The 18869-nt window shown below is 36.9% G+C and overlaps 1 pseudogene; it reads left to right on the top strand.

The window, feature by feature from the left end:
- Nucleotides 1-1398: 1398 nt before the first annotated feature.
- On the top strand, nucleotides 1399-10465 carry LOC122307500 (annotated as a pseudogene).
- The last annotated feature ends 8404 nt before the right edge of the window (nucleotides 10466-18869 follow it).

Here is an 18869-nt window from a genome sequence, read left to right on the forward strand (position 1 = left end):
AGGAATGTGTGAACAGTATACATGGAGGCAAAGTATCTGCACAAGATAACAAAAGGAAAATGACCATACAAAATAATACATACAAAAATAAGAGAGAAAGAAGAGTCATCTAAATAATGAGAGTTCTTAATATAAAATAAATTAATGAATATTAAATAACATTCTTAAAATAATAAAATCATTTAAATAAATTAATTTTTTAAAACTATATTATTTTGAGAACTTCAAAATATAAAAATAGAGAGAGAAAAAAAAAATAGAGACAAATATAAAAAGAAAAAAAAAGAAGTTTGGCTTGGCTTACTAGGAGGCAATGGGCCGCGACGGTGGCAGACGACGACGGCATGAGGATTTGGGCAAAATGCTTTGGCTACTAGTTGTGGGTCACCTGCAAGGATGTGGATATGAAGTAATATGATGAAGATGAAGATGGAATAGAAAGTGGTGCCTCACTTGATAAATGGGAAGTGAGTTTCAGGTGCGTGGGTTTACTTGTAAAAAAAAGATGAAGTTAAAATCGTGAGAAATAAATGGATGGAAATGAATCTTCCTGCCGTAGGAAGAGAGAGAACTGGAAAATTGGTTGCTCAGCAGTGATGAAGAAGACCAAAGCGAACTAAAAGTGGGAAATGAAATTGTGCTCAAGTGAAACGCGCGAAATGAAGCCGCCTACGGAAATTATTTTAGCCAACAGCAATGGCTCCATAAATTTAGCCAACCAGAATACTTAAAAAGTTAAAAATTACTGTTTTAATTTTTTTTTTAAATAACTGTTTATTTATTGAGCTTATACAATATTGTTTTGTGCAGTTTAATTAAATTTTAGTTAAATTTTAATTTTATTGAACTCATTACTAATGTTTTAATGTTGAGTTTGGAGCCATTATTGAGCTCATTATTAATGTTGAGCTCATTTCAAATCATCTTATTTAATTATTATAATTTTTTTAAATTTTAAAATAATAATAATATTAAAAATAAGATTTTATTCAATTTTTAATTTTTAATTTTTATATAATCTCAATTCACTTTAACTCAACTTATAAACGCAACCTAAATGGTTACTACTTCGCTGGAATACATATAGGACTATCCTCCAGTCAAGCAGGCCTCTTTCACTTTTATATTGGAAGTGGAAATATTTGTGGCACGGGAAAATTGAAAAGTCACGTAGGCATCTTTCACTTTTATAAAATTTTTTATTTCATTTTTTTTAATTATTATAATATTTTAAATTTTTACATAAAATATAATAAATAATTTAATTTTTTTAATTTTAATATAAAAATAATATATTTTAATAATATTTTATTTAACTTTTTACTTTAATATCAATTCTCCTCCTCTAAAACAAACAAATAATAATTACTGTCTCCTCATCAGTGTTTGGGAGAGCATCCTTTTACATCTTTCATATAACATCAGGCCTACAACAAATTGTAGGTTTTTGAAACTTCATCGAAAAGAGTTTAATGTCGAACTAACTGGGCAAGTTGGTGTGCATCGAAATCTGAGGAGTACTATAGCACTTGTGTGGAGCTTAGGTTTGCCATTGGACTTTTGCATCTCTCTCCATTAATGGCAACCAAAAATCCTGTTAAAATACTTGAGGTTTGTAGGGTGTCTCTCGCACATAACACCACTGTCTCGGCCATTCCAACCACTCTTCCTCTTACCTTCTTTGATGTACTCTGGCTAAGATTTGCTCCATTCCAGCGTGTTTTCTTCTACGAAACCTCTCATACTCAAAACACCTTTTCTGGATACCATTCTTCCAAAACTCAAAAGATTCGCTCTCCCTCACCCTCCAGCAATATCTTCCACTTGCAGGTACCCTCACATGGCCGAAAGACTCCCACAAACCGATCATCGATTACACCGAGGGCGATGTAGTTTCATTCTCTGTAGCTGAGTCTAACGCCAACTTCTACCATCTCTCAGGCGACAACTTTATCGAAGCTGTCGAATACCATCCTCTCGTACCCCACTTGGCAACTTCCACTGAAGCTTGTTCGGTGTTAGCTTTACAGGTCACAACGTTCTCAAACTGCGAATTTTGTATTGGAATCACCTCGCACCATGCCGTTCTTGACTGGAAAAGTTCAACCATGTTTATTAAGTCATGGGCTCACCTGTGCAAACTTGGAGGAGATGCTCTATCCTCGGTGCCGGAGCTAACACCGTGCTATGACAGGATGGTTATCAAGGACCCAATTGGGCTGAGCAATCTACTTGAGCCAGTGGATGAACGAGAATGATCCAGATAACAAGAGCTTATAAATGGTATGGGAACTAAAAACAACACCGGATACGATTCGAGGCACCTTCAAGTTGACTCGTGCCAACCTAGGAAAGCTCAAGCAATTGATCGTGACAAGCATGCTGGAGGAGAAGAATAAACAAAAGCAACCATTGCACCTGTCGACGTATACACTAACTTGTGCCTACACGTTTGTTTGTCTAGCGAAGGCAGAACGACTAAGGGACACCAAATACCTTTTTGCCTTTACTGTGGACGCCAGCATTCTCACCTTTGTCCCACGTCTTTTCTCTCTCGCACTTCAGCACCATTGCAGCTCCCCAAAAATAAATTGTAAGCGAAAAACATTGATTTTCTCTATCATATATTTGTCTTTTTCGAATTTTCTTCTATTTTTCTTTTCCTCTCTCTCTCTCCTCTGATTTCTCTCTTTCCCTTTTTCTTCCTTCCAACGCCATGATCAAGTCTGTGATCACTACATTCGAGACCTTTGTTTTCTTTTCCAGCACTCTCCCATCTTTTTACTCTGCACATTTTCCTTACTCTCTCTCTCTCTCTCTCTCAAACCTCCTTTCAAACAAATGAAAAACTGAAATTATAGCTGTGGCCCGCTAATTGAAGAGATTAGAGGTTTAATCCTCCAAGTGATGAGGGTCTGTACTGTGAAAAACGATGACAATACAGTGAAAAATAATATGGAACGAGAAAACAATCACACACGACACAAGATTTACGTGGTTCGACAAATTGCCTACGTCCACGAGAGCTGTAGAGGATTTTATTATTGAAGAATCACACACTACAAAGATGGGGCGATCACTCTACGTCCACAGTATTCTACAGTACGACCATATGATTTAATAATCATATATATAGTCAAATGGTAAAAAAAACCCTAAATATGTATAAAATATATGTTTGCTCGAGCGGTGTGTCGAGCGTGCATCGAGTGAAATTCCTTCCCGCATCCGCTCGAGCTTACTGTCGAGCTGACACCGAGCGTTCAACTCTACATGACTTCACTTAAGCGGCCAATGCCTCCGCTCGAGCCGTGTGGACCAGACTCTACAATACTCAACAATTCTCCCACTTGGAGACTGGTACACTCGCTGTATCGACATTTTCCTCAAACATGATATCTTTCACCTCTGCAACTCACTGCCTCTGTCTTCATGCTAGAAGACCAATTGAAGTTGCGCACAACTTCAATTTCTCAAGTCTAACACCCTTTGTCAACATATCAGCAGGTTCTTGCTTCCACAAATCTTCTCAAGTAACAATTGTCCATCATCTAACAATGATCGTATAAAGTGATACCTGATCTGAATGTGCTTGGTCCTGAAATGAAATGCTGGATTCTTGACAAAGAATATGGCACTCTGACTATCATTGTAGAGAGTGCTTTTCTGATTCTTTTTACCCAATTCCTCCAAGAAGCCCTGTAGCCATATCATCTCCTTTGCAGCCTCTGACACTACGATATACTCAGTTTCTATAGTAGACAAAAAAACTGTTTTCTGTAGATTAGAACCCCATGACACTGCAGTACTACCAAGTGTATAAACAAAGCCCATGGTACTCTTTATGCTATCAATATCTCCAGCTAAATCAGCATCAACATAACCCTGCACCTCCAAGCTCTCTCCAGAGAAACACAAACAGGTTTCTGATGAGCCCTTTAGGTACCTCAGAATCCATTTCACTGCTTCCCAATGTTGTTTTCCTAGGTTACTCATGTATCTACTCACAACTCCTACTGCATGGGTAATATCTGGTCTTGTGCAAACCATAGCATACATAAGTGAACCAATGGCTGAGGCATAAGGAACCTTACTCATGTAATCTTGTTCCTCCTCTAACTCTGGTGACTAATTCTTGCTGAGTCTGAAGTGACTACCCAAGGGTGTGCCAACTGGTTTGGCCTTGTCCATATTGAACCTACTGATTACTTTTTTCACATACTCAGCCTGTGAGAGTCTCAACGTACTTCTGACTCTATCTCTGACAATTCTCATGCCAAGGATTTGCTTTGCAGCTCCCAAATCCTTCATTGCAAAGTGCTCTGATATCTGCTTCTTCAGATTATTGATATCATCAATACTAGCATCTGCAATAAGCATGTCATCCACATACAACAACATAATAATGTAAGAATTTTTAAAGTGCCTGACATAGCAACAATGATCTGCCTGACATCTGATGTACCCTGCACTGTGCATGAAATTATCAAATTTCTTGTACCACTGTCTAGGAGCTTGCTTCAGGCCATACAAGCTCTTTTTCAGTCTACAAACTAAACATTCCTTTCTATGTACTATAAACCCCTCAGGTTGGTGCATGTAGATGTCTTCTTCAAGGTCTCCATGAAGAAAAGCGTCCTCACATCTAACTGCTCAAGAAATAAATCTTTAGTAGCAACCATAGCCAGTACCATCCTGATGGTTGTGATCTTCACCACAGGAGAAAAAATATCATAGTAATCAATACCCTGCTTCTGCTGAAAGCCTTTTACAATAAGTTTGGCCTTGTACCTCTTACTGCCATTATGCTTAGTTTTCACCCGGTACACCCACTTGTTGTGTAATGCCTTCTTCCCTGATGGAAGTTTTGTCAACTCCAATGTCTGATTCCCTAACAGGAAATCCATCTCATCCTTCATGGCCAGCTCCCACTTGCTAGAATTTTCATCTTGCAAGGTTTCTTCATAACTTTGCGGTTCTCCACCATCTGTCAACAGAATGTAATTCAAAGTAGGTGAGAAACGTTGTGGAGGACGTATAGTCCTAACTGACCTGCGAACTGTAGCTATAGGAGTGGAAGGCTCTGAAACTGATTGCGGAATAAGAGGAATGGGTGCACTGGACCCACTCTCCCCGTCACTCACATCTCTAAACTGCACTGTGACCTCTAGTAGGTCATCCAATCTTACAAACTAGGACTCTTGAGAAGCTACTACAGAAGTTGTACTAGACTTATCCTTGTACATAATTTTCTCATTGAAAATCACGTTCCTGCTTCTTATGATCTTCCGACCCTGATCATCTTAAAAACGATAGCCAAATGCCTCGTCTCCATAGCCAATGAAATAACATTTTTTTGACTTAGCCTCAAGTTTACTACGAGCATCAGAATCAATAAACACATAAGAAAGACAGCCAAAAGTTTTAAGGTGAGAAAATTTGACCTCTTTCCCGCTCCAAACCTCCTCAGGCAATCCACAATCCAATGGAACTGATAGCCCTCTGTTTATTAAGTAAACGGCAGTACTGACTGCATCTGCCCAGAAAGTGGGTGATAGTCCAGCATGCAACCTCATGCTTCTAGCACGCTCATTAATGGTTCTGTTCATACGCTCAGCAACTCCATTTTACTGTGGTGTCCCAGGAATGGTCTTCTCAATTCTAATACCCAGAACTGCACAATACTCCTTGAACCCACCATCAACATACTCACCACCATTGTCAGACCTCAAACATTTCAATTTCAAGCTTGTCTCTGTCTCAACCATGACGTTCTAAATTTTGAACACATTCAATACATCAGATTTATGCTTCAAAAAATAAACCCATACCTTCCTACTATGGTCATCAATGAACGTGACATAGTAACGAGAACCTCCAAGAAATGCCATTGGGGAAGGACCCCACACATCTGTGTGCACTAGATCCAGTCTTCCTGTCTTAGGTGTTCTGCCATTTTTCAAGAAGCTAACCTTCTTTTGTTTCTCCATAACACAACTCTCACGCATACTGAGATCAACTGACTTCAGTTCTGGTAGCTTGCCTTTAGACAGAAGTTCTTTCATACCCTTCTGACTCATATGGCCAAGCCTGCAATACCACAAATCCGCTGTGCTCTCTGCAACGGTAGTAGCAATAGTGTCAATCAAACTAGTAGTCATATATAGTGTACCAGTTTTCTTACCCCAAGGTAGTACCAATGCCCATTTTGTGACCTTTTAGGTGCTATTTGAGAACACCACTGAATGACTACATTCATCGAGCTGTCCAACAGAAATGAGATTCTTCTTCAACTCAGGAATGTGCCTGACCTTTTGCAAGGTCTATTTGTTCTTGTCAGGAAGTGCAATATCAATGTCTCTCATGCCCACTACGTTCAAAGTTTCTCCATCAGCCAAATACACATTCCCAAAATCACCTGTAACATAGTTCCGCATTAGCTTCCGGTGGGAAAATGTATGGAATGAAACCCCTGAATCCAGTATTCAATCATCAACTGGACTATGAACTGCAAGCAATAGTGCATCTTGTACTTCTTCAGTTACCACATTAGCATTATCATTTTCGGTCTTCTTAGAGGTTTTGCAGTTTTTCTTTATGTGGCTAGCTTTGCCACAATTCCAGCAAGTTGCCTGCTGACAAGGCCTCGACTTGCTTTTGCCCGTTTACTTTGATTTTGATCTTCCTCTGTTTGAGTTCTTGTCTTGTGATCTCCCTCGAGAATCAACATTTATAGTTGAACTCAAACTCAAGGTCTCGCCTGAATCTTTCTTGCGCACCTCCTCAGCCAAAATCAAATCACGAATATCATCATATTTCAATTTAGATTTAACAGTAGAATTACTGACAGCCATTCTCATGAATTTTCAACTATTTGGCAGTGAAGCCAATAGTATCAGTGCACGTATCTCATCATCAAATTCAATTTCAACAGACGACAATTGATTTGTGATAGTATTAAAATCATTCAGATGTTGTGCAACAGACGTACCATCTGCCATCTTCAAATTGAATAACTTTTTCATCAAATGTACCTTGTTATTCACTGACGGCTTTTCATACATACCTGACAAAGCCGCCATGAGATCTGCAGTCGTCTTCTACTTGATGACGTTGTGTGCAATGGATCTCGATAGGGTTAATCGAATAACCCCCAGAACCTGTCGATCCAACAAGTTCCAATTAGCATCAACCATCTTTTCCTGTCGCTTTCCCAATAGTGGAAAATGAAGTTTCTTCCCATAGAGGTAGTTCTCTATCTGCATCCTCCAGTATCCAAAATACGTGCCATCAAACTTCTCGATCCCCGATGCCTTCACTTGATCATCTCCAGCCATCGTTTTTCCTCATACCCGAACCTTGGCTCTTGATACTAATTGTTGTGAAAAACGATAACAATAAAGTGAAAAATAATATGGAACGAGAAAACAATCACACATAACACAAGATTTACGTGGTTCGAAAAATTACTTACGTCCACGGGAGCTACAAAGGATTTTATTATTGAGGAATCACACACTACAAAGATGGGGCGATCATTGTACGTCTACAATGTTCTACAGTACAGTCATATGATTTAATAATCGTATATATAGTCAAACAGAGGAAAAAATCCTAGATATGTATAAAATACATGTTCACTCGAGCGGCGTGTTGAGCGCGCATCGAGCGAACTTCCTTCCCGCATCCGCTCGAGCTCACTGTCGAGCTGACATCGAGCGTTCAACTCTGTTTGACTTCGCTCGAGCAGCCAATGCCTCCGCTCGAGCCGTGTGGACCAGACTCCACAATACTCAACAGTCTGAACCAATGAAAGGAAAGAAATGGAGGGTGCAGAAGAAAAGCTCGAGAGGAGGAGCAAGTTCCTCAACGGTTTAATATAGAAGAATAAAGCAATTGAGCAGCAAGAGCAGCATGACTGCTTGAATGTGCGCGTTAGAGCCTGTGGCATGCCTCTTTCTTTGCAGAATTGTGCCTTTCGCTGTGCACGTGACCAACTCGACTCCATGCCCGGAAAGCTTGACAGCAAACGCCTCGCCCTCGCGCTTAAGAAGGTAAAATATACTACTTTACTTGGCTCAAGTGGATTTTTTCTTTTGTACTATACTATTTTGGGTTGGAGTTTAAGGTTGTGTGGATTAGTTGGATTTTTATTTGGGATGATCGGATATTCGGAGTAATGGAAAGTGCTCTGTCATTTTTCTTGGTTGAAACTTAAGATATTTTTTAATTGATAAATTATTTATAGTCTAATCTTCTTATGTTTATTTATAATTCTAAGGTTTCGGGATTTATATTTATTCTTAGTTTTCGATTGATTATATTAAGCTGATCAAGTGATCGAGTGTAAAAGGTCTAATTGCTTCGTAGTTTCATATTGAGCTGCGAATGTTTCAATCCTTCTAGCGATGAACTTGTCGGCAACGGTTTAGATTTTGCGTGATCTGCTTTGTTAATTTTGGTTATTTACCTTAAGGATTTGTACGAATATTATGTATAGATGGTCTTAATGATAAACTACGTGAGCTTGAGCTTAAAACCATTTTTCTTTCTTCTGTGGTCATTATATTGCGTACAAACTTCATTGAGTTTTTCTTCTATATTAATTGCGAGGAATGAAATACTCCATTTGTTGCAAATGATTTTTTAATTGTAACTTTATTTTAACAGAATTTGTTATTGAATGAAGTAACATAAGGTTTGTGCCTTGGTCTAACTGTTTACTGGATTAAGCTGAAAGCATGAACTCACTCACTCATAGTTGTACACTATTTAACCTTTAATAAACTTATTTAGATTTGCCTGTTAAATTTAGATAACTAGAGTAATGAGCAGGATTACAATTCCTTAGCTACTTCTTATTAAGCTACAAGCAAAAAGAAAAAAGAAAATCCTTAAATTTCACTTGTTATGATCTTCATTTTTTAGTCTAAGCTCAAATGTCTGAGTTTCAACCTTTAGAGTAAGCCAAAATGCAGGTGGCCGATTATGTTATTTGTGTTATTCTGAATTTAATCTCTAATTTTGTCTTGAGGATGTATTCTGAATTTAATCTCTAATTTTGTCTTGAGGATGCAACTTTGTCTGTGTTATTATTGTAGAATGCAAATATATTAAAACCATTGATCATTTCTGGTAGAATTTATGGGAGTATTACTGACACGATTCATTACTAATTGATCATGTTCTGAGAGCACTTGTGAATTTGTGTCCTCTCTCGTCTAGTTGAATGAGATGAGCCTTGGCTCAGGGTAGGTTGGTGACCTTAAAACTTAAGTTCACAACAAGTGACCTTGGAGCGGATCCGAACTTAGTGGCCTATTTGATAATGGTACAGGTAGCAATTACCAGGACATTCTCAACACATTATTTCTTGGGACAATGGTGAGAGATTTTAGTGATCTTAATGCTCATGAGTCCTTGTATCTATATTCCCTCTTCTTCCTAACTAGATGTTTTTTCCTGTACTTTGCCCTCGCCCAAATTGCTGCATGAGAATAAAATTCCTACTTACAAAAAAAGAAGAAGGCAATTATCAGGACATTGTTGTCAATAACAGTTGGCTATCTTCTACTCAAGCTTAATGGTTGATCATTTTCGTTTTTCCTCCAGAAGTGTAAACTGCATCTCATAAAATAATTGGATTTTGTGGACGATGTTTGAGCTCCTTCTTCGTTGTAGTGCCTCTTTTCAAGATTGTCTTAACAGTAGCAGCAAGGGCACACTTGACATCTTGATAAAAAGAGAGAGAGGTTGCATTATGTGTGTATGTAACTAGTCTTTATATTTTTTCCAATCCTTACTAAATAGATGTGTGGGACTAATAATATTATAAAAATTACTACGAATTTTGGTTTGGAAAATAATACTGTATTTGGTGTTCAAAATCGTATAAGTATTTAGTAGAATATGATATTTGAAAAGAAGATAATAAGACAAAAGAGTTAATAGTTAAGATTATAAATGGAAGTGAGAGAAAAAAGTAATAAAAAATAAAGAAATATTATTTAATATAATAGAAATAGAGATAGGGGATGAGATGTATGAACTTTTTAAAAAATGAATAAAATTTAAGAAAATATTTTAAAAAATATGATCTTTAGTTATACTATAAAGAATTTTACGAGAATCTAAATGTGAATGTTCTAAGCGAAACTATCTAAAGGTTTGGTGATGGTGTCCTAATTGGGGCCGAAAAAAGGTTGGAAATAGTGTTCACACCGTGAAAAAATGCTAAGAGTAATTGGGGTTGCGGGCTCACCTCAATTGATTTGAGCTTTACAATACTGATTTTGGGTGGGGAATGCCAATGAAGGTGGACATCCTATCCATAGATAAGACAGTGGCTATATCTCTTTCTGAAAGTAGAGGTAGTGCTGGAGAAGTCAAAGTAGGTTTGGTTTTGAAGAAACCTGAAATGGAAGTGTTTGCTTCACTTTTTGCCAAAGGTCTTGAAGGCCTGTAAAGCCACGTGATATATACCAAATTGCAACTCCGGCCATTAACATCTACCATGTTCAGATACAAGATAGGTGTTAATTATGAATCAGGTAATTATTTCTTCTGCGCCTTCTTTGTTTTTTTACGGATATCCCATGATCTATTTTTGTTGGATTGTACGCCAAACTTGTAATATCTTTGGTTGTAATTTTCTTCTATTATATATTAGCTTTCTTCATTTCTGTTTATTAATTAATATATATTTGTGCTGGTCCATGATACCTACGCTTATATGTCACGAAGAAGATATATTTTTCATTAAATTAACTCCGTCTCATTTTATAAAAATCTCAAAAGGAATGGAGGGATAAATGGAGACATTGAACTCTTATTTCCATCCAAATAATAAAATCAAGAAATTTTTATCCAAATACACTACATTTTATCTTTAAATTTTTAAAAATATCTCTTTAAATAAACAGTAATAAAAAGTTAAAATATGACATGGACAATATATAAACAGTATAATCTCACATAAACCGTACGTAAATAGTAGACAATTGGCTGATTTTATTAAATAGTGAGACTGACACATTTTTTAAATTTTAAAAATTAAAAATTATCTCATATGATCTTATTATTTAAATATATTTTTTATAAATTATTTTATCTTATTTTAATTTAAAATTATTATTATTGTTTAAAATATTTTATTTCATTTTGTCTAAATTATATATTCAAACAAATTCCTAATTGTTGGGGACGCGATCGATACCATCATATTTATGAGGTTGAAAAGTAGGATAAATTTAAAATAAAATATTCTTACAATTTTGTCTAATTAGCTTCATCATTCACAACAAATGACCTGAGTGCGTTTACTTTCTCTGAGTTGGGTTTGCCTTTTCATGGAAGAATAAATGCTATGGGTCCCGGTCTCGACTCTCGACGTATTGTCCAGACAACAATTTATTTATGTTTTTTTTAAGCGTCCGGACAATAATTGTAGCATGCATCACGTTAAGATTCCTTGATTCCCTGACCTAGATTCGTCTCCTTTATTAATACATTCAATATATACATATAATAAATATGTGGAAGATTTTTTGCGTCAATATAAAAAAAAGATTGATGCTTCAATTATTTTTTAAAATTATTAATGAATTACATAATAATTGATATGGGAGTAGCCACGAGTACCTAATCTCATGAAGAGGCATTAGGAGATTTTCATATCAACAATCTATGGTTTATAATCAACACACAATGAAGAGAGAAGCCCATAAAAGGACAAACACCTTTGCGCTGAGCTAGCAAATGCATGCGTTTCAGCCTACACACGAAAATGGTATTTTTATCTTATTATAATTAAATCACCACAAGAGGATAGGGACAGCCTGTGGAAAGTGGTGAAGACGTACAGCCTCTACAGTAATAGAGATCAGTGCAAGCCTCGGGAACAGCACCCTGATGTCACCCTTGTATTCTTGTGGAATTGTGTGGAGTGTTCTAGAAGGGGTGTTATAGACAATTTAGAGTAGTGTTCTAGAAAGGGCATTGTAGACAATTCTAGAGTAGCAATCTAGAAACTTCTTTACCCTTGGATTGATGACAAGTGTCACAATCCCAACCATTCTTTGTACCAAGAGTTCCCTATAAATAGAGGGGCTCTCATTTGTATAAATCACCAAGCAATAAGAGAAACAAGTTCTCTAGAGCATCTCTCTCTATCTTCTCTCTCTAGTTTGTTCTCTATTGTCTTGAGTCCTTTAGAAGGCTTACTTAGGAGCTTTGTGGGAGAGAAAGCCTCCTAAGGCCGCACGGGTCGAGTGAAGAAATTCTAAGTCCGTGACAGTTGGTATCAGAGCCAACCAAGTTAGGATGGCGGATCCAAGTGAGATCACCATGGAGGTCCAGGAGACAAGAAAGAGCAAGAGGTCGAAGGACTCAAGCTCATCTATGGAGTCTCGTCTCGATGGGATCGAGAGGGCCATGGCCAAGATATTGGCCAAGATCGAGGAATGGGATCAGTCTCACAGGGAGGTGAGCACCCTCGACAACACGGTGACCAGGATGGAAGTGGCAGTAGCGGATGTCAGGGACCGGCTTGACATCGTGGAGCAAGGTATGGAGGAGCTAGGATTGGAAGGACAATCCGAGTCGCTCAAGGAGTCCATTCTAAGCACCATCCAACCTACCATCGAAGCACAACGTGTTGAGAACGTTGCTTTCCAAGACCGGGTCTTGGGGGAGCTAACGAAACTCCATGGGCAAATGGAGGAATACCGCGTCGGTCTAGAGGAGACCAAGGCGGATTGGGCCATATGCAAGCGGGCAGTGGCTAATGGGGGCGTCGTCGGAGCTGGGATGATGGCGACACCAAGGGTGGATACCCCCAAACCAAAAGAGTTCGATGGCAAGCGGGATGCCAAAGAACTTGACAACTACATGTGGCACATGGAGCGCTACTTTGAAGCTTTGAACATGCAAGACGAGCGTGTCAAGGTACGTACTGCTTCCCTCTATCTTACTAATCTTGCTGGTACTTGGTGGCGTCGTAAGCATAGTGAGATAGAGAAGGGTACCTGCTCCATTGATTCTTGGGAAGAGTTCAAGCGTGAACTCAAGAGGCAATTCTATCCCGAGAATGTGGCTATCCATGCGCGGAAGAGAATGAAGGAGTTGAAGCACACTTCTTCTATCCGCAACTATGTTGAGGAATTTTCTGCCCTCATGCTTCAAATTACAAACATGAGTGAAGAAGATCTCCTCTTCAACTTCATCGACGGTCTCAAATCTTGGGTGGCTCAAGAACTCAAGCGTCGTGGAGTCAACGACATCTCCACCGCCCTGACCGTGGCAGAGACCTTAGAAGAATTTGAGTACCATAAGAGTGACAACTCTTCAAAACCCAAGTCTTCAAAGGATAATCACACTAAGGGTGGGGGAGCGAAGGGGTTCAAGCCGCCACAATACAAAGACCGTGGAGACAAGCCTTCAACATCAAAGGAGGGCAAGAAGGACTACTCAAAGGACAAGAAGCCAAAGGATGCTTGCTTCCTTTGTAACGGACCACATTGGGCTAGAGATTGTCCTAAGAGAAAGGCCCTTAACGCCATGTTGGAAGAGAAGGAAGTTCAAGAGAAGTCACACCTGGGGTGTCTACAACTTCTCAACTCCCTTAAGGCAAGTACAAAGCCAACCACTAAGGATAGGTCGTTGATGTTTGTGGAGGTACTCGTCAATGGGAAGAAGAGTCACGCCATGGTCGACTCAGGAGCTTCTCATAACTTCATTAAGAAGGAAGAGGCCACACGGCTAGGGATTCCTCTTAAGAAGGGTCAAGGGTGGCTGAAGACCGTGAATTCTGAGGCCAAACCCCTTGATGGCATAGCTCACGGGGTGGAGCTACAACTTGGCACTTGGAGAGGTACGGTGGATTTCTCCGTCGCTCCCATGGATGACTTCAACATCGTATTGGGGATGGAGTTCTTGAGACAGTTCAATGTAGTGTCTCTTCCCCACTACAACTCGGTGTGTATCTTGGAGGGCGGTCCATGCATGATACCCACCGTGTCCAAGCCAAACACCACCCAGCTTCTATCCGCCATGCAATTCAAGAAAGGATGGAAGAAGGGCGAGGTGTCGTACTTGGCTTCTATGGAGGAAAATGAAGTGAAGATTTCCTCCCCTCCACCTAAGGAGAGCCAAAAAGTCCTTAGGGACTATGAGGATGTCATGCCTCCAAAGTTGCCCAAGCAACTACCACCTAGGAGAAAGGTGGACCATCAGATTGAGTTGGAACCTGGCGCCAAGCCACCGGCCAAAGCACCTTATCGCATGTCACCTCCAGAGCTTGAAGAACCAAGGAGGCAACTGAAGGAGCTACTTGATGCCGGATTCATCCAACCCTCAAAGGCACCATATGGGGCACCAGTGTTGTTCCAACTTGGGAACCAAAGGAGTCGTGGTGGCAATTTGAAAATCACATCCGAAGGTTCCATGAAGACACCGCGTCGAGGACGTCGCGAAGTTTGGTGGGGGAGAATGTCACCACCTAGAAATTCTAGAGAATTTCCTACCCTTCTAGAAGCCTCCTAGTCCTTTGTATTCTTGTGGAATTGTGTGGAGTGTTCTAGAAGGGGTGTTATAGACAATTTAGAGTAGTGTTCTAGAAAGGGCATTGTAGACAATTCTAGAGTAGCAATCTAGAAACTTCTTTACCCTTGGATTGATGACAAGTGTCACAATCCCAACCATTCTTTGTACCAAGAGTTCCCTATAAATAGAGGGGCTCTCATTTGTATAAATCACCAAGCAATAAGAGAAACAAGTTCTCTAGAGCATCTCTCTCTATCTTCTCTCTCTAGTTTGTTCTCTATTGTCTTGAGTCCTTTAGAAGGCTTACTTAGGAGCTTTGTGGGAGAGAAAGCCTCCTAAGGCCGCACGGGTCGAGTGAAGAAATTCTAAGTCCGTGACACTGAGCTCTCGTTGTCATGCAGGATAAGATTGCGTGTACCATATGCGCTTATGATTAGCTTCAGAATATTTCGAAGAAAAGAAATGTTAAGAGGCCTTGTTTTTATACTACAAAAATTGTATAATTCTTACTGTTTGGTCACTGAGAATTTTCAGATAAGAATTTTAAATTTTAAAATTAAATATTAAAATATTATATTTTAATATTATTATTGTATTAGAATTTAAAAAAGTTAAGAAAAAGTTAAATTGTTTATTATATTTTATATAAAGATTTTGAGAAAGTTGTAATGATGAGATAAGAATTTTATATTTAAGATAAAAATTTCTTGTGGCCAAACACAACCTTAAAATTTTTTTAAAAAATTATAATTTTATTTCCATTCAAATATTAAAATATTTTAAATTTTAAATTTTAGATTTTCATCCAATCATTTATTTATTACCTAATTATTATTTAAATACATAAATTAATATAATTTTTATAAATCTTAAAATAAAATTCAAAAATTAATACATTTTTTTATAAAATTTAAAATAAAAATTATATTAAAAAGGAGCATGCTACACTCACCAAGAAAACTGTAGTTACCAAATGTGTAACTTTTTTATAAAATATTTTTTAAATCTTTTTAAATATTTGAAAAAAATTATAAAATGATAAAAAAAAAATTCCTTAGCCATAAAAACTAAAATTGGTAACTTTTCTCAATAGGACTAATATTTTTTTATTTGAAAATTATATTCAAATAAATTTTTAATTTTATAATATTGTTATTTAAATTTTTATTTATTTTTAAATTTAATAAAATATTTTGCCTCAAATTATTTTACTGATTTTCATGTCTTTCCATTTTAAGAGTATTGGCATCAGTCCCTAAAAAATGAATGAATCTTTAAAATTTGAAGAGGTTTAGGGTTAAAACGCTGGCATTGGATTCGATAAACCATAAAAGCTCAAACTTTGAGCTGCAATATATTTACTTTCAACTTCATATTTGAAGGCCTACTATTTACAATCTATCCCATTATTTTATTACAAAATCCTTCCTCCAACCGCCTTTTCCCATTTCACCCGTGATTCTGTTTCTTCTCTCATACCCTTTCTCTTCTTCTTCCTTTCTTCCCTCCCAACAGCCCGTTAATCTATTTTAACAATTTTTCTTTTTCTTTTAATCTCATTCCTTTCCTTCTCCATTTCTATCTCCCATCTCTTCTCGACTTGGAGTGTTAAACAAGTACGCAAAACCCTATCTCCAGCCCAGTTCAAGGTCCATTTTCGTCGAACATGACACAAGAGGTAGAGATGAAGGAGCTCCCAGCTCCCTCTAATTTAGCAACTTCCTCTCTTCCATCAACTTTCCACCGTAACATCATCCTTTACATACCTGTAAAGTTATCATATGTATTTTGGGTCTAAATCTATGTTCTTCTTGTTAAATTTCTAAAGTGGTTAGTTGGGGTTTGATTGCATTTTCATAATTGAAATTTGGTGTTGAAGTTTGAATGTTTCATTTGGATTGGGCGAAATCTATATTTTATGGATAATGCTTCAAATTTGAAGGAGATTGAGTCTCTCATTGACTGGTTCTTATGCTCAGGAGGTCTGACGAATTGTGCATGTGGTCCGACTCACCATGGCGCTAAGACAAAAGTTAAATGCGTAGGTTCTTTCTGCGTTCCTTAGTTTTGCTATTGCCCCGGGATCTGAGTTGCACAATCGGTTGTGGTTGTATCTTTCAAAGGTAACATTGGAGGTCTTGTGATTTTGGTTCTTCTTGAAGTTCCTGTTCTCGATAAATTGACTGCTTTCCTTTTTTTTTTTTAAAACACTTCAACTATTGAGGATTGGTTAGAGGACGATGTACATGACATGGATGTTGACATTGCAACATCCACAACTCAAACCCTTGGAAAACACTCATTACCAAAGCTGGAGATTTACTGTTATATATTTGCTTATCCTAGTAATTATGATTGATCAGAAGAGATACAATGAGGTAACATTAATAGATTGAGGTGTTAAAAAGAAATAACCTTGGACACATGGTGTAAAACATAACATTGTTGTCTCTCAAGCAAATGCTCATGCCTCAGTAAGCGTCACTCGACTGAAGAACCTGAATAGGAGAACTGTTGATGTCCCAGCATTCAGGCTTTACTTCTATTATCTCTTTGCTATGAGCTCATCGGAGATCTTGCTGAAATTAGAGGGTGAGTTTTCCTATGTCATGAATACTTGATTCTCATCGATCAATGTTCTATTTGTTTAATTGAGCCAAAGATGTAATGGATTAAATGTGCCTATTACATGTCTTATATGGATCCAATGTATCACTAAGACACACTTGCATTAACAGTAACCTTATTACTTATAAAAAATATGTGTATCCTTTGTAGTTTTGATAGGCTTAAAGTGATTCTACTAGTTTGTTTTGGGCCATTTCTTTGTTTTTTTTCCCTCCTCCTTAAGTAGTTGCTTGTTTACGATTATGACATGTTTTACATGCCATTATGATTTCTCATCCTTCATGACACTCTTAAATGTAGAATTGATATTAGCAAGACCATTTAGATCTATACTTTTTTAATATAAATTCTTAACCATAATGATGAATTTTAATTAATGTGAGATATAACTCTTATAAATTTACTGTCCATATTTGACTGACATTTTAATGGTTAAATATTTGACATTTTTCTTTGTATTGTACCTCAACTGGATGTTCAATATCTTTATCCTCATGCAACTATTGATTATAGTATTGGACTTAACCCAACTCTTTTGGAGTTTTCGACTGCAATTGGCATCAAGGATCTCAGTTAGCTTGGGTCAAAGTTGGATTTGATACATTTTTATGTCTATTATTTGCTTCATTTTCAGAACTGGTCTGATTTGTGATGGTGGGGAAAGCATATTATTGAAATGGAATTTGCTTTGTGGTCTATAGAATGTATGCTCAAGAATAAGTTGGTATGTATTAAGATCTGATTTGTTAATTTGGTCTATACTAAAAATAAGTTGGTCTGTATTAAGATTTGAAATGGGGTCTGTATGCCCTATGGTCTGCTGTGTGTATTTCATACTTTTGGCTAGTTGTTTTGAATGCCATAGACTAAAATCTATGCAAATATTCTACATTTTAGTGCATGTAGTATCTCATAAAGTGTAGAAATGTGTCCTTTTGTCTATTATTTCAAAAATAAATACCGTCTTGTAATAATAATTTAAGTATTAAATTAAATTATTAATTAATATATGATTAATATAATTGTAAAATATGAAAAAAAAATAAAAATATTATTTTTAAAAAATAATATTTTATTATTATTATAATTAATCTAATAGTTAATTTAACGTGGAGTAATAACTAGAGAGGTTTTAGATTTATTAAAAATATGTGTTTTTTTATTAAGTTTTGAGGATAACTTTAATAAAGCCAATGCGACTGGTATAAGAGCATCCACATTAGTTTCATCAAAGTCATCTTTAAAATTTGATGAAAAATACAAATTTTTCATAAATCTAAAACATTCATATCCATAATTTCACATTGAATTAGTTATTGGATTCATCAAAATAATAATATAATATTATTTTTTTAATAATAATATAATTTTTTTTCATAGTTTGCAATTAAACTAACTATATGTACATTATTAATTTAATTTGACATTAATAATTTAATTGGATATATATATTTATTTATATTGAGCTCGTTGCTCTAGTTCCTTGATCTCAAATACTTGATCTGTGAATAAACTACACAATGCAAGCTCCTGTATGCAATGCAAGTTCCTGGAAGCTAAAATGGATAAACAACCAAAATAAATCCATAAATTCAGCTTGTATAAATCTAACATCTAGAGTTAATAAATGAATAACAAATCCACTTCTTAAGTTAATAAATTCAGCCTCAAGTCATAAATCCAGTGAATAACAGAGACAC

Source organism: Carya illinoinensis, chromosome 4 (assembly GCF_018687715.1).
Source record: "Carya illinoinensis cultivar Pawnee chromosome 4, C.illinoinensisPawnee_v1, whole genome shotgun sequence".
NCBI classification, from domain to species: domain Eukaryota; kingdom Viridiplantae; phylum Streptophyta; class Magnoliopsida; order Fagales; family Juglandaceae; genus Carya; species Carya illinoinensis.